Genomic DNA, 15,708 nt, shown 5'->3' with positions numbered 1-15,708 from the left:
CCCGGCCTCGGTGATTTGTTCAAGTTTGGACCACTGACCACAAAAGATCCAGTAAGAATTACTCAAAAGATTAAGATGACATATTCTGGGGCATCAGGATTAATTAAGGTTTCTTTTTTCTATCTCGAGTGTGAATGTATTCTACTTTTAGCACTCCTCCACCCTACACGCCCACTGTGGCCAGCATAGTGATCTTTCAGTGGCATGTAATAAAAGCCCAATGCCAACTAGCTTAAGAGCTTAAGCCAAAAAAAAAAAAAAAAGTATATATATACATATATATTAAAAAAGTATATATATATACACATATATATATGTGTATATATATATATATATATATATATATATATGAACACACAGTGCTTGGCATATGGTAGCTATTCAAGTATATATATAATTATCCTGGTTCCCAGGCTAATTTTCCTTCCACTCTACCCTACTATCTTCATTACCCTTGTAGAGACTCGGGCAGAGTTGTGTAATGGAAACATTTATCCCTTCTGAGAAAAGAGATTTGTTCTAATTACACAACTGTCCTCTCAACATTTCTGCTGTTACCTCTTCACACAATTTTTTAAAGATAGGGTAAAAGATAGTGTTACTTTACAGTGTACACACATACACCCATGCCTTTGAAAAGTTCTACTAGCTTTTATATGTGGCTGTGTGGCTGTTTTTATCATTCTCGTTCTTTTCCCGTGCTGGGCTTCTGGAGGCAAATTCAACTTAGAACTGGGCAGAGGTCAGGGATGAACCAGTAGAGCATCAAGTAAATACCCATGTTTTCTTCACTATAGACACGGGTTTACGGAATGACTGAGAGCAAAAGCCTCACCGGGGGTGAGTGGGTTGGGCTCCCAGAGTTTACAGAATGACTGAGAATTGGTCCGTACCTACTAGGTACTTTTAAAGGACCTAAGCCTGTCTTGCTCAATTGAGACGCTGGACATTTCTTCTAATATCACCTCTAAGTTTAGCAGAAGGTATGTCTGTTGTTGAGCGCCTTTCATGAGGCAAATGGCTAGATCTGGTGTTCACGCAGCCAACACAAACCCATTTCAATGGAGTGGGTTTTTGTAGGTTTTTAGAGAAGCACATTTAGAAACTGCATGGAGTGATTTGAATAGGAATATTTAAATAAGCCCAAATTTTAAAAACTCTATTAAAAAATTGCTACTAAACTTTTAGGGGGAAATCAGAAAACTCGCAAGAAAATTTGCTACACCCAGGAATTAACCTTAGAAGTTAAAATTTAAAAAGTCTAGGCTAATCACACAAACAATTACTTGTATATTTTCTAGGCTTTTTGCAGAGATTTCAGTCACAGGCTCTTACTTGAGTCAAAGAGAACAAGCACTATTATTTTTATCCCCTTTTGGCAGCTGCTAAAATTGAGGCAAGGAACGGTTAAGCAAATTTCCAAAGGTCATACATCTAATAAATGGAAAAGATATGACTCAAAAAGCACTCTACCTTCATGTCCAGGAGGCAGCAGGAAAGAAGACGAGATCTAAAATCTAGGCTCCCCAGACACTGACTAACTCTGTGACGTTGGTCCAGTTACTTAATCATTTTAACATTTTAATTGACCTCCTCATTCATGAAATATGGATAACACTTACCTGGAAGTTTTACTTTGGGGACTGGATAAGACAATGTAAGTTAGACACCCAACCCATAGTATATAGTCAGTGTTGGCTCCCTTCTTCCTTCTTCTAGAGAACGTTGTAAATTCAATACATACCACCACAGTAATTCCAAAGCCATGCGCCATATGCAGATGCTCACGTATTCAGAATAAAAACCACAGGAGGTCCTCATCCATCAGTACTCTCTGTCTCCAACCCCATCCCTGCCACTACTCCAAAGTGTGTGCCTCCTTCATTTTGTGTACCAGCCAGTGACACTACCATTAGGTTCTCCAAACCTGAAACCTGCAAGGCAGCCCATGTCCCTCCTTCCTCTTGCCCTTGACATCCCACTGGCCACTGGATCCTACTCATGTCCCATGTAAAAATGTTTGCTAAATGTGCTTTCTCCTCTCCATCACCACCTCCAGTGCTCTAACATGCATCCCAATCTGCTTCTTTATCAACCCCCTCTTTTCTGTCCTCCAGGGCACTCTCCACTGCACATCCGTAAGAGACTGGTCTGATCATGCAATCGGCCTGCACCAGCTTACCCCACCTCTCCAACTGCCTGAGGACTCCATGGTCTCTAGCTTGGTACATAAGACCCACCATCAGCTGGTCTTTACTTCGATCTTCTGTCATATTTCCCATCCCTCTTCCAGGAACCCCCAGGACCACATGTAACTATTATAATTCCCTAAAGGTGCTTTGTCCTTTCTCACCCTCCTTGGTTGATCTCTCTTCTTGGAAAACTCTCCCCACTTTGTTTTCTGGAAAAATATCTTCATCATTGAAACTCGGCCCACTATCATCATCTCCTCTAGGATACCTTCGCTAATACGCCCCAAGAGCTGGGTTACGTGTACCCTGATGTACTCCTAAAGCATCTTATGTTTGCCTCATGCTCTCAAAGCACCGTTCAGAGTGTACTGTGACTTGTAGTGTTTAGATCTCGATGAAGATAGTTATGAGGTACAACATTCTATTAAGGTTGAAGGCAAGCTCTAAAGCTGCCTGGGTTACTCTCCTGCTATGTCACTTACCAACTATGGGATCTGAGGTAAGTTTAAATGACCCTTCTGTGCCTCATTTTGTATTGTCTTGTCATTGTATTGTATTGTCAGCCCCTTCTGAAAGTTGTAGGAGACAATCTATTCCCTGCCTCCTCCAGATCTTTGGCTCACAGCCACATCACTGCAATCTCTCCCCCCAGAGATTGGATTTTATAAGGACATCTGCCATTGGATTTATGACCCATCTTGAAAACCCAGATGATGTTCTATCTCAAGATCTTTAGCGTAATTACATCTGCAAAGATGTTTCTCCAAAGAAGATCACATTCATTCACATTCATAAGTTCCAAGGATTAGAACATAGACATCTTTTGGGGGAGCCACCCTTCAACCCACTACAAGGTGCATTTAGCCTGGCTTTTATATGTCTTAGCGATATTTTAAGAGATTATGCATATAAAGCTCTCAGGTTAGTACCTGGCAGAGAAGAAACGTTCAATAAATAATAGCCATTATTATTGTTATTCTTCTTATTATTATTCAGTGACAGTCATGTGCATAGTCCTTAATGGTTACTTTCCTATTTTTAAAAGTTGGGTTTCTTAGGCCAAAAAAGTTAACTAGAATACTTGAGACATACTGCAAACAGCAAGGGTTTAAGTGAGTTTCACTAGTTAATATTCCCTTTAACAGGAAAACTCAGTCAACCAGAATTCTCATCCCCTATGTCACATATGAACTTTGACAGTGCTTCCAGCAAAGGAAGCTTATCTATGCCAAGGGCATGGAGTTCTTTTCCCTGTGCCAGTACCCAAATAATGAATGACTTTATCTGAAATAATTTGAAGAGGTTATGTGTAAGTGATTACAGACTTGGAAAATCTAGGGAAGCAACCATCAAATAACCACCCTGCAAGATTAGAGATGTGAGAATGGACCAAGGTTGGCAATGAAATGTTTTTCTTCAGGTAGCTCCTTGAGTCGGTGACAAAGCAGAGACCAGAACCCGGGTCTCTGGATTCATCCCAGCCTTATTCCCACTAGTGATCTGTCTCATCTTATTGAGAACAGACGGTACAAAAAGTTAATAGAAATAATAACGTCAGCTGTTTAAAAGAATCGAGAGGGTATGGAACCAATTTATGGGACTTAGCACCATGTTAATATCAGAAGTTTTGTAAATTCTATTCCAATAGACCCATGTCATGATATTGATATAACCTTCACAAACATACTTTGCTTCCATTTGGTAACAGCAACAGAGTAAAGCACTGTGGTATATACCAATCACCTTATTTTGACACACAAGACCCTCTACAGTGTTCCTTGATAATAATGATCACCTTGTCCTTCCCTTCACGTACCTTTTGCTCCAATGAAATGAAGTGTCACTAACTCCATATTTATTCCCTGCTTCCTCCAATCCACATTTCTTCAGTTCTCATTCTCTGTATCTTGAATACTTCCCCCCTTCCCTGTTTCTATAGCTCCGAAGTCCCACCATCCTTAAAGGTTCAGTCCAAATTCTAGGTAATCCAAAAGCCTTTCTGGTTTGCTTCCACCTGGAAATGGCATTATCTCTGAACTCCCCCTGCTTATTTTTTACACTTCTCTTGTATCATCAGTCATTTTCTAATTTTTACTCATTTATCTTCATTTTGTATCTTTCCTCTTCATGTATTAAGGCCTCAGAGACATCCATGAAATGATAGTTAAATAATATTTATGTTCGGGAGCTTGTTATGAACCAGGAAGCCCACATGTCACAGGACTTTTTAAAACGGATTAAATATCTGAGCCCAATACCTTGGTCACATGTATGTGGACCAAGTTGGAAATCCAGTTCAAGATCAGCTGATCCCTAAACTGACCAGAAACTATGCAGTGGCACACAGGGGTGACCGTGATATCCTGGATCTGACTCATACTGGTTCTCAGTTCCATTTTCAGGATTTGAGGAGTCAGGTGACATCATGTTGATAGCTGAAATCAACCACAGTGGGATTATTTGCACCATGGAAATCGTCAAACATTACAAATCAGGGCTTTCCCCCCACCCAGTCCTCCCACAGACAGCCCATTATTGAACATTAACCAGCACAATACTGCTGCTAACCAACTAAATCTTCTCCCTCGGCAATTTGAGTGTGAGACCCACGGAAAGAGCCGGTGGTCTTTAACAGAGACAAAAGCAGAAAAACTCAGAAGAGAAGGCAGTGAGCAAGGAGGCACGAGGTAGCAAAAGCCTCAAGGCAGAGAGACAGGAATAGAAAGAAGTTAATCAGTGGGGCGCCTGGGTGGCTCAGTCCGTTACACGTCTAACCTCAGCTCAGGTGATGATCTCACAGTTGGTGAGTTCAAGCCCCACGTCTGGCTCTGTGCTGACAGCTTAGAACCTGAAGCCTCCTTCGGATTCTGTGTCTCCCTCTTTCTCTGCCCCTCACCACTCGTGCTCTGTCTCTGTCTTTCAAAAAAGAAATGAATGTTAAAACATCTGTATAAAAAAAAAGAAATAAGTTAATCAGTAATGGCAGGTTTGGTAGAAGCAGAAGCAGAAGGTGGTGAGGCTGTTTTCATGACGAATTCCTGGAGTAGGAAAAACCAGATGCCTCCGCCTTGGGATGGTGACTAACTCCGGTGTCTGGAGTCGTGCTGCATCCCATGTGACCTTTTCTGACTCCTGCTCTTCCGGGATTCTGGCTCTGCGGCGGTTCCTGTTTTTCTTTGTTGTCTCCCCTGAAAGATAAATCCTCATCACAGAGGCCCCAGAGGAGAGGCAGAGTGACATGCACAGACCTTCTCATGGGTAACGCTCACATAGGGGGCGCATAAGCCACCGACTCTGGTGAGCACCAACCAGCGCGAGATGAGGAAGCTGAGGCTCAGAGGACCTGTGGGACTTGCCCAATAACGTGCAACCAGCAAACAGCAGGGCCAAGGGAGAACCCCCCAGGCGGCCGGCGTCAAGATCACGAGCTTCCTCCACTTTGGGCCTGGGTGATCTGTAAGAGCCACGTAGGATGCGTACCGGTCTGATGCTCTGCCCACCCAGGTCCCAGTCTGTGTATGACAAGCAGGGCTGGGCAACAATCAGAAGGAGCAGAGAGGCTGAGAGGTAGAAACACTGAAAGAGAAGGAGAAAGGGAGGAAATGTGGTTTAAAAGTTTGAGTGTTATGTACAGATAAGACGTATATGGGTATATACACATATATACACGTATGTGGTATCACGTAGATTATATTTCATGTATATGACATGGCATCAAACACATGTCAGTTAAAGTCTCAGCTTTGAGGCACCTGGGTGGCTCAGTCTGTTGAGCTTCTGGCTTGGGCTCAGATCATGATCTCACGGTCCGTGGGTTCGAGCCTGGCATCAGGCTCTGTGCTGACAGCTCAGAGCCTGGAGCCTGCTTCGGATTCTGTGTCTCCCTCTCTGCCCTTTCCTTGCTCTCTCTCTCTCTCAAAAATAAATGCACATTAAAAAAAAATTTTTTTTTAAGTCTCAGCTTCCTACTGATTGGACACGAGAACTTGTACAAGTCATTACCCCTCGAAGACTTCACCCATAAAATGGGTATTAACTTCTCTACCTCCTAAGATTCTGGTAAGGCTTGGCTAGAGAATGTATATAAACCACTTGGCCCAAAGCCTGCCATGGAGTAAGTATTTTATATATTTGGTGTATAGTTCCTATTATTTTAAGTAAAATAAGAAAAAAAATCATGAATAACTATCATAACTTTAATCTGATTTGCTCCTATTTGACCACCCATAAAAGGATTACTACACATAAATTGATGGTATTCTATACATGCACACAGGCTGCTCTGAAAAAAAAAAATTAAAAAAAAAAGAAAGAAAAATTGGAAACATGCAAGGCTCAAAATTAAATGTCTTTAAATAAAACATAAAGCAAAACCAGCTGCTGTTGGAACTTGGTCCCTAGGCAGATTTGATTTTTGAAAATGACAAAGATGCCAAATTGTGCTTCGATCCCTGGGCTGCATGAGCGTAGCAAACGTGATTGCCTCCTTGCACTGATTGCCTGTGCGAGGGAAAGATACAGATGCTTAAACAAAGGATATTGTATGCTGGACACACAGCTCTCTGGGACCCCCAGCCAGCAGGGGATTCTGCAGCCATACCGCAAACAGTGTTGCCGAATTTCCTCCCACTTTCTGAAATGGCAACACCATGAATGAAACACCCTAATGGGTGCCATAAAAGAGGAAAAGAGCAAATTCGTTAGGCTGACACAGGATAACACTTCTTGCCATTACAGAGAAATCACCTATATTTCTTTTTTTTTTTTTAATTTTTTTTTCAACGTTTATTTATTTTTGGGACAGAGAGAGACAGTGCTTGAACGGGGGAGGGGCAGAGAGAGAGGGAGACACAGAATCGGAAACAGGATCCAGGCTCTGAGCCATCAGCCCAGAGCCCGACGCGGGGCTCGAACTCCCGGACCGCGAGATCGTGACCTGAGCTGAAGTCGGACGCTTAACCGACTGCGCCACCCAGGCGCCCCGAAATCACCTATATTTCTACAGACCTCAGTATGGGGCCTTATGATTTACCAACAGAGCCTCTGCTAAGACAGTACAGGCCAAGACTAATGCCACCTGGGAGATGGGTTTCCCGTGCTGTGACCTAGAAATGAGACCCAAGCTATCTTTTTTTAATATAATTCAAATACAATTCTTTTTAAGTATAATTTTAAAGTTGGTAAAACAAAACCAAAGAAAACGCATAACGTAGAGGCAAGAATAAAATCCGCCATCAAACACATCACCCGGACAGTTACTGCTTTTTGCCTACACGCTTTCCAGGCTTTTTGTCCCCACACCGCACGGTCGCTTTTACAGAGTATCCGCTGATTCTGCAACGTGAATTTTCAATCGCTAGGCTGGCATTCTGTAAGGTGGGGTAGGATAACAGCAGGGGACCCCACCCACCTACCAGGGTACCAGGAAGTACCCCTTAGAGGAAAATCATTTCTTTCGGAGGAAAGGATTACTGATCCAGGCGCTTCCTTCCTGCGCCCGTGGGAATACACCAGGACTGAAAATGAGAAATTCTCCTGCTTCGTGGCCCCAGCTTACCTTTCCTGAATCCCCATATCACGTCCTCCAGCATGCCCCGTGTTCCTGGCACAGAGAACTGATTCACAGTGAACTGGACCACCTCTCAAGGTGTTCACTCTGCCTGAAACTCTCCAGTGTACAGCGAATTCCTTTTGACCACTCGGGCCTCATAGGACACGCCCCTCCTCTAGGAAGCCTTTGCCGAACCTGACCCGACCCACCACCGCGGACAGAGGAGGTGATTCGGCACACCACCGCTACCTCTTCAGGGCACTCATTACACTACTTTATTTTTGGTTTTTAACCTCTTTCCCAAGGGGAGGGGGGAGAGACATGAAGTTACATTCAGAAGGGAAGTTAAGGACCAGGAACTGGGCTTGTGCCACCACCTGCAGTGTGCATGTAGGCCATGGTCATATGTTTATGAGCAGCAGGAGCCTTTGCCCAAGAGTGAAGCGTGAGCTATTCGTTCCAGGGGAAAAGCCACTCTGGAGACTGCAGGTATGTCCATCTGAGGATATCCCCGTGGTTCCAGGCTAAGCTCCGTCCTTAAAAGGCTCACACCTGAAGAAAAGGAATCTTCAACAACTAGGAGGAAAACCGTCATGATCAAATGGCTGAGGCTCACAGAAAGGATAAGGAGTCAACATGAGTCCTTGCTGTCACACACACGATTGTAGGGAAGATTGAGAGGGGGAGGTGAATGGCACCCCCAGTGAAGTCTCTCTTAGGAGACAGGAAGCCCTCTCTCTTAGGCAGGAAGCCCTGCCCTGTGGAGACAAAGAAAAAGCCAGAATGAATACAAGGCTATGATTTTCAGAGCTGAGCCTCTACAGAAAATAAATAGGTTAGAATTGCCACCTTCCGTCCTCAAGGGTAGATAGTTTCTCTGGGTGACAGACTTCCCAAATAGTTTATCTTGTACACTTGTGTGACCTGCCCTAATAGCACCCAGAGTAAGAACTGGTAAGTGGAAGGCACTGCATAGATATTTGATGGATGGAGGGATGGAGGGAGAGAGGGAGGGAGGGAGGGGTGGAGGGAGGGATGATAGTGCAATGTTACTCCAGGGTTACTCAGACGTAACTGTGTCTTAGAAAGTAATACGAGGGGCGCCTGGGTGGCTCAGTCGGTTAAGCGTCCGACTTCGGCTCAGGTCATACCTCACGGTTTGTGAGTTTGAGCCCCGCATCCGGCTCTATGCTGACAGCTCAGAGCCTAGAGTCTGTTTCAAATTCTGTGTCTCCCTCTCTCTCTGCCCCTCCCCCTGCTCATGTTCTGTCTCTCTGTCTTTCTCAAAAACAAATAAACATTAAAAAAAAAATTAAAAAAAAAAAAAAAGACAGTAATGTGAAAACAGTTCACTTAGAGAGTAGTCACTTCAGCCAGGGTCTGGAAGGACAAATTCGAAAGCAATGCAGGACAGTTCCAGAAGCACAGAGGAAGGTAGAGGGACAAGTACCCCAAAGGAAGCTTAACAGGCTGTGATCCCATTCTACAGATGCACCCTGCTTCTTGAATAGGTCCTACCTTAGGGAATACTCAGGGCAGGGTTCCAGCATCCTTGTGTTCCAATGAAGAACACTGTGGAATTTTTGAATCCTAAAGAGTCCTGAAAAGAAACTATTGTAGTCCCTAAACTAGTTCAATAGTTCAGTATCCATAGAGGAAATGGACATTGTCTAAATTAGTTTGGCATGGATAACCTCAGTGCTGTCTTCCACAATGGCTGCACCAGTTTGCATTCCCACCAACAGTGCACGAGGGTTAGGCCAAACATGCTGGGAGTCACAAAAGTGTAAATGAGCTAAACTCCTCTATTAAAGGACAGAGCCTGAGATTTTTTAAAATACAGCTTAATGTATCATAATGCACACTCCTAAAACAAAAACATCAGTGAAAAATAAAAGGTTAGAAAATAATATGATAGGCAAAAGTTGACCAAAAGAGAACCAGGTATAACAATATTAGTATGTTGTTCACTTACTTTAAGTCTAAAATTGCCTCTTTTCTAATGATCAGGATTTTATGAACACAATGAAGTGTTAAGACTGGTCATCTCCTGCTGACTAGCTAGCTATTCTCATTGGCATTCGAGTCTCTGATGTACCTAAATCAAAGTTAAATAAATTAATACATGTACCACTATCACTTTGCAAATATAAAATAAATTAACAAAACCAATATAAACTAATAAAAAGCAAATTTTTTATTTACTTTATTTGCTATATCCCTCGATATATTTGGTGAATAAAATCTTTCAAGACATAGGTTCTGTGTGGCAAAAGTAAATAAAAGGGGAGGTGTCCTGCAAAGAAAAGTATGGACACTCCAACTTAGTCCAAAGTTCTCAAAGGATGGCACTGAGGCTCGTAGAATTTCGAGAATCTGCCCACAGGCATACCACGGGACTCTTTGACTCCATCGCTCATATTCTTTCACACTCAATCAGTTGCGTCCTACAAAATGAAAATCCTGTTGCAAAAAGCTGAGCGGCTAAAAACCCTGCAGCCTTTCTGCGTAGCCCAGCTTGACGCTCAGTTGGACACTCAGCGGGCCATGGGGTCTCCCTTCCAAGCCGGTAGTCAACTACCAGATGCCCCTCCAATGCCACTTGAATCCAAAGTCTGGAAAATCGAGCAGGATTTCTATGTTGTAGTCGGGAGGCAGAATTTCTTCTTTGGGAAAACTCAGTCTTTGCTCTGAAGGCAACTTAAGAGCATGGTCAGGCACTAGCCAAGTCGACTCATAAAATTAACCATCACGGCCACACTTACACCAGCATCCAGAAGGCTCCTGCAGCAGAAGAAAAAGGGCTCTTGGCTTTGAAAATGCCAACTTCTTCGGCAACTTCTTTGGCCTCCTTTCCAGATTCGGTAAGGTGGAAATAATGCACCGGAGGGGAGAGAATTACCAGTTTTTTAAAATACTGACAAGGTGTAAATGGTCTTCTAACTGGATGGTTAGTGCACAAGGCAGAGCTACCCGGGCACCACCCTTCTCGGAGCACTCCTGCACCCCAGACACAACCCACCTGCCCTGGAGCCCTGCACCTTGTGGGGCCCGGGGAAGACCTAACCACATGCAACGAAAAGGAGTTATTTTATCGTTAGATGGAACTCTTGCCCCAACTTGTCACGTGGAGCTGGACTGGGCCAAATGGATTCCATTTCCTGGTTGTCATAAATGTCTTTTCCAGCCCTGAGCCCCATGTCCTTTCTGCTTAGCTGCATTTTACTGTCATGGGAAAGCAGTTGCACACCCCTTCCCTCCGTGGGCCAAAGAGAAGCACCCAGAACAGGCTGTGGGAAACTCTGGTTTAGATGTCCACATCTCTAGGGCCTGGCACTGGCTGAGGCACAGAAGACCTCGCCGGTTTGACTCGTTGACTCAATCATGCCCCGACCTGAGAAACCAAGCCTTTCCTTTTATTGCCTTTTTTTGAAAATAAAGGCCTCCGTTGCCTCCAGATGTGACATCCCCTTCTGCTCTCTGCTCTCCTGCACCCCTATAACAGAGTTGGCGGCAGGCTCGGTGCAGGCTACTTTATCTTTCAGTCCCTCACCTGGAAAGCAGGAAGGATAGCACCTATCCAGAGTCCGTGGGAAGACTACACAAGATCCTGGGTTCTGAGCGCCTGACATCACCATGCACGAACAAAATCCCTTATCTCTTCCCCGTGTTCAGTGCCGTGCTCCACGTGTTTGCCCCCGGGGCTCACACGTTCCCCTAAGCCAGGCTCGGATTCCCATCGGCTGGCAGAAGTGCAAACCGGGGGTCGGTCTGCCATCCTTCTGGCTTCGGGGTGAACCAAAGGAGGACGTGCCGTGTGCCTGCACGCAGCCGTTAGCATACTCAGGCCTTTTGTTTCACAACGGATGGGACACCGGGGCAGACAGGTGTCTGAGAAGGTGACAGCAAGCAACCAAGACCGACAGGCGAGAGCAAGCCGCGGGGCCACCGCGAGCAAGTCCCGGGTCGCAAAGAGGGCGGCAGAAGAGGGAGAGGGCGGGACGTGCAGGGCCAGGCACAGGGCGGTTGTGTGGGAAGTAGCAGAGGGGGGCAGGGGGAGCAGAAGGAATGAGAATCTCAGCCACACAGGCGGAGTGGAGGAAAGGAAAGTCCACCTTGTGCAGGAGAAAGCCATTGCTTGAGGTTCTGTAAACACGTGTGAGAGGCCGGCTGTCATCTGGTGAGAGAGGCCACGCAGGGAGAAAGGCGACTCTTCCACTCCCTGGCTTTGCCGAAGCCACCATCTAGCTTGTCTAGCTTGGAATGTTGCAACAGCCTTTCAGCTGGTCTCCTTGCTTCCGACCCGGCCCCTTTAGCCCTGGCCTCTAAACAGCGATCGGAGAAAGCCCGTGAAGCTTGAGTCAACTTATGTCACTCCTTTGCTCCAACCCTGCAGTGGCTACCATCTCAGAGCAAAACCAAAGTCCCCACAAAGTTCTTCAACGATCTTTATGGTCTCCTATGATCTACTCTCCATCCCTCAGCATTCCTGCTACCTCCCACGTGTGTTTGGCCCAGCCAAAACAGCCACCTTGCCTGTCCTCACGTACACCAGACCTATATCCATGGCCTGAGGGCTTTCATTTAGCCGTTCCTCTACCTGAATGTTATTTTCCCAAAGATCTGCTTGGGTAACCCCAGCACTCCTGTGTCACACTCGGCCCTGCTCGAATCTTGTATTTTCAACAAGGCCTCCCCTGCACATCTTTTCTCGTGCTACGAATTGCCCCCAGACCTACAGTCTCCGTTTCCTTTCCCTTCTCTTCTTTCTCGTTTGTGTCCACCCAGGTCGTTACTCTGTTTTACTCTGTTTACTCTGTATTATCAGTATTGCATCACTAGAATGTCAGCCACACAAAGGCCACAATCATTGTCTATTTGTTCCTGATTATATTCTAAGGTCTGAGAATGGTCCCTGACAACAATAGCAGATGCTCCATAAACACAAGTTGAATGAATGAATGAATGAATGAAATAAAAGGGACTTTGGAGCCAGATGAACTCAAAGCTTGAATCTACCTCCATGCTTCTCCTCTTGGGCAAGTAGATTGAGCTTTCTGAGACTCAGTTCCCTCATTTGTAAAATGGGAATTAGAGTTGGTACCTCCTAAGGTTGCTATGGAAATTAACTAAGAGAACTTTGTAGAAAATACCTGTCACAAAAAGGCTCCCAATAAACATGAATTTTCTTAAAACATTTCCAGAGACAGCAGTTTCTAGAATGAGAGGTTGCTTATCTTGATATTCTGGGCTGAAAGAACTGGTAAACGTTTGTGAACACGAACTCTGTGCCAGGCTCTATTCCAGGCAAGTGAGTAATAACAGAGAAGAAAGTAATTGTGACCTCAGGGAGCACAGAGTCCTTCTGAAAAGCAGATACCCCAGTCCTAACTTCTATCGGAAACATTCAGAAGGTGTAAAAGGGAGGGGGGGAAACAGCAGAAACGAACTAAAAATTTCTTAGTTTGAAATAACGTTAGACTTAAAATAAAAGCTAAATAATGCCGAGCATTTCCATGTCTCCCTCCCCAGCTTCTTCCAATGGTAACATCTTCGATTACCAGAGCGCCTCATCAAAAGCAAGAAATTGACATTGGTCAGTTTCTACTACAGATCTTATTCAGATCTCACCAGTTTTTACCTGCTTTCTGGGTGTGTCTGTATATAATACTATGAGGTACTATCACATGTATAAAGACGAACTATTAAAATCAGAAAGGATTTCACAAAGGTAATAAATATCTTGCTTATTTCTCATTACATTCTGAATTCCAGGATTTAGCATGTCGATGTAATGGATAATATGGTGCTCAGAAAAGCTCAGCGACTTGCCTAGTGTGGCATGGTTCATCAGTGACAGAGCTGGTACCTGCAGTTTTCTGACACTCAACATGTGCTGATATGAAAAACCTTAAGGGCAGAGGCTCAGGTGTGACAGTATTAGAAGGAGTTTTCAGGGCTCTGGCTCCAGACTTAACCTGCCATGGACAAGTTTGCTGCTACACAACGGCTGTTTTGTAGGGACCACATTGCTCTTTCTTTGACACTGCTCCACTATCTGGCTCTGGAATATCTTTCATAAAATGCAGGGGGGAAAAGCCCATGACATATCAGTATTTTCTGGGGGAAGGATTCCCCCCAAATTTTACCCCTACTCTCCTGATACTTCCCAGCCAGAGTCACCTCTGGCGCTGTCAGCTGGAATCCTGCAGAGCAAAGAAAGCAGAAAGGTTTAAAATCAAGGGACACGGAGAGAAGCTTAAACAGCTTGGGAGGAGTCCTGCAGAAAGAAAGTGACTGTTGTCCTTCCTTCTGAAGCTCTTTTTTGTTGCCCAGTCTGGCTGAAAGCAGCAGGGTCTGAACCTCAGCCAAGGGACAAAGGGCTTTTTTGGCTAAGAGAACTAATTGTGGTCACGATGGGCCAAAACAGGAGGGAAGTATTTTATGTGGTAAAAGGGCCTACCAAATGTCAGAATCGGTGCCTGCAGGATGTAATTTAATTCTGCAAGCATTTCTAAGCACCTGCTTTGTTCCAGGAATACTCACGGGACTGAGACAACACTACCCCTCCATGAACTCCCAGACTGGTAGAGAAGTCATTCATTCTGTTCGTTCGTTCATTCGTTCATTTGTTCGTTCATTCATTCAATCTCTCACTCCTTTGGCCATATAATTTAGTCATTAAGAACAGAGCCTCTGGGGCGCCTGGGTGGCTCAGTTGGTTAAGCGGCCGACTTCAGCTCAGGTCATGATCTCATGGTCCGTGAGTTCGAGCCCCGCATCGGGCTCTGTGCTGACAGCTCAGAGCCTGGAGCCTGTTTCGGATTCTCTGTCTCCCTCTCTCTGACCCTACCCTGTTCATGCTCTGTCTCTTCCTGTCTCAGAAATAAATAAAACGTTAAAAAAAAATTAAAAAAAAAAAGAACATAGCCTCTAAATAAGAGAAACACATTCATTCATTTCTTTAAGAAATATTTGTTCTGTTAAGTGTCCAGCACTGCTGAAGGCACTAGGGAAACGAAAGTAGAAAAAAATAGAGGTCTCTACTCTCAAGGACATTGATTGGCTTGAGGCTGGAGAGACAATGAACAATAAACATAACAAGTAAATTATATAGTCTACTAAAGGAGAAGGTGGTAAGTGTTGTGGGAAAAAGAAAACACGGAACGGGGCAAGGGGCCTGGGGAATATGGGGCCAGAGAGTTTCACCTGCAGTGTTCAATCAGGTTGTCCAGCCATGCGTTGGTAGCCATGTGCATATGGGGTGGGGAGGGGACATAGTGCAGGTAGGGGAACAGCTAGAGACCAAACCCTAATGTGGGGCCACATCTGCTCAGTCCAGGAACAGTCAGGAAGCCCATGAGGCTAATCACAGAGAGGGAAGGGAGAAGAGGAAGAGAGTTAAGACTGGAGGTATACTGCACAGGGCCATGGTAGCATTTCTGCCTTTGTTGAGTGAAGTGTGTGGTCATGGCAAGGTCCTAGTAGAGGATTATCATGATGTAGCTCATGTTTCAGTGGGAGCATTTCAGCTGCCATGGTGGGAACAGACCTTATGTGTACAAAGCTAGAGGCAGGGAGATCAGCCAGGAGACCATTTCATCCAGAGAGAACTCGTTGTGATGAGCACTGGGTGTTGCATGGAAATGATGAATCACTATATTGTACACCTGAAACTAATGTTACACTGTATGTTAACTAACTGCAATGTAAATAAAAGCATTTTTAAAAGGTGAACAGAATAATAAAAACAACCATCGGCAAGGAGAGTATGGCAAACAAATTTTATAAATTGGATAAATTAATAGTTGGGGTGAAAGCCTCAAAATTGGTTTATCTCATGCAGGGGAAGTTAAGGTAAAGCCAAAATTCAATTCTTGTTGTGGAAGATACTTTCAACTTCAAAAGTTGGAGAGGTAGGATTTCTACATTCCTGGCTTCTCCCTAATGATCAATTAGACTAAA

The 15,708-nt window shown here is 44.5% G+C and overlaps 1 long non-coding RNA gene across 1 annotated transcript; it reads right to left on the bottom strand.

Annotated features, from left to right (window-relative positions):
• Positions 1–7,995: 7,995 nt before the first annotated feature.
• Positions 7,996–14,526, bottom strand: LOC121038264 (uncharacterized). The gene is made up of 2 exons (XR_005794273.1): positions 10,509–14,526; positions 7,996–8,501 (listed from the first exon to the last, which is right to left on the bottom strand). It is a non-coding gene; the product is annotated as an uncharacterized LOC121038264 (long non-coding RNA).
• Positions 14,527–15,708: the final 1,182 nt, after the last annotated feature.

This window comes from Herpailurus yagouaroundi, unplaced genomic scaffold, assembly GCF_014898765.1.
Source record: "Herpailurus yagouaroundi ecotype Mexico unplaced genomic scaffold, PumYag 28, whole genome shotgun sequence".
NCBI lineage: Eukaryota > Metazoa > Chordata > Mammalia > Carnivora > Felidae > Herpailurus > Herpailurus yagouaroundi.
The sequence above is the reverse complement of the archived record's forward strand: the minus strand, read 5'-3'. Positions and strand labels throughout refer to the sequence as shown.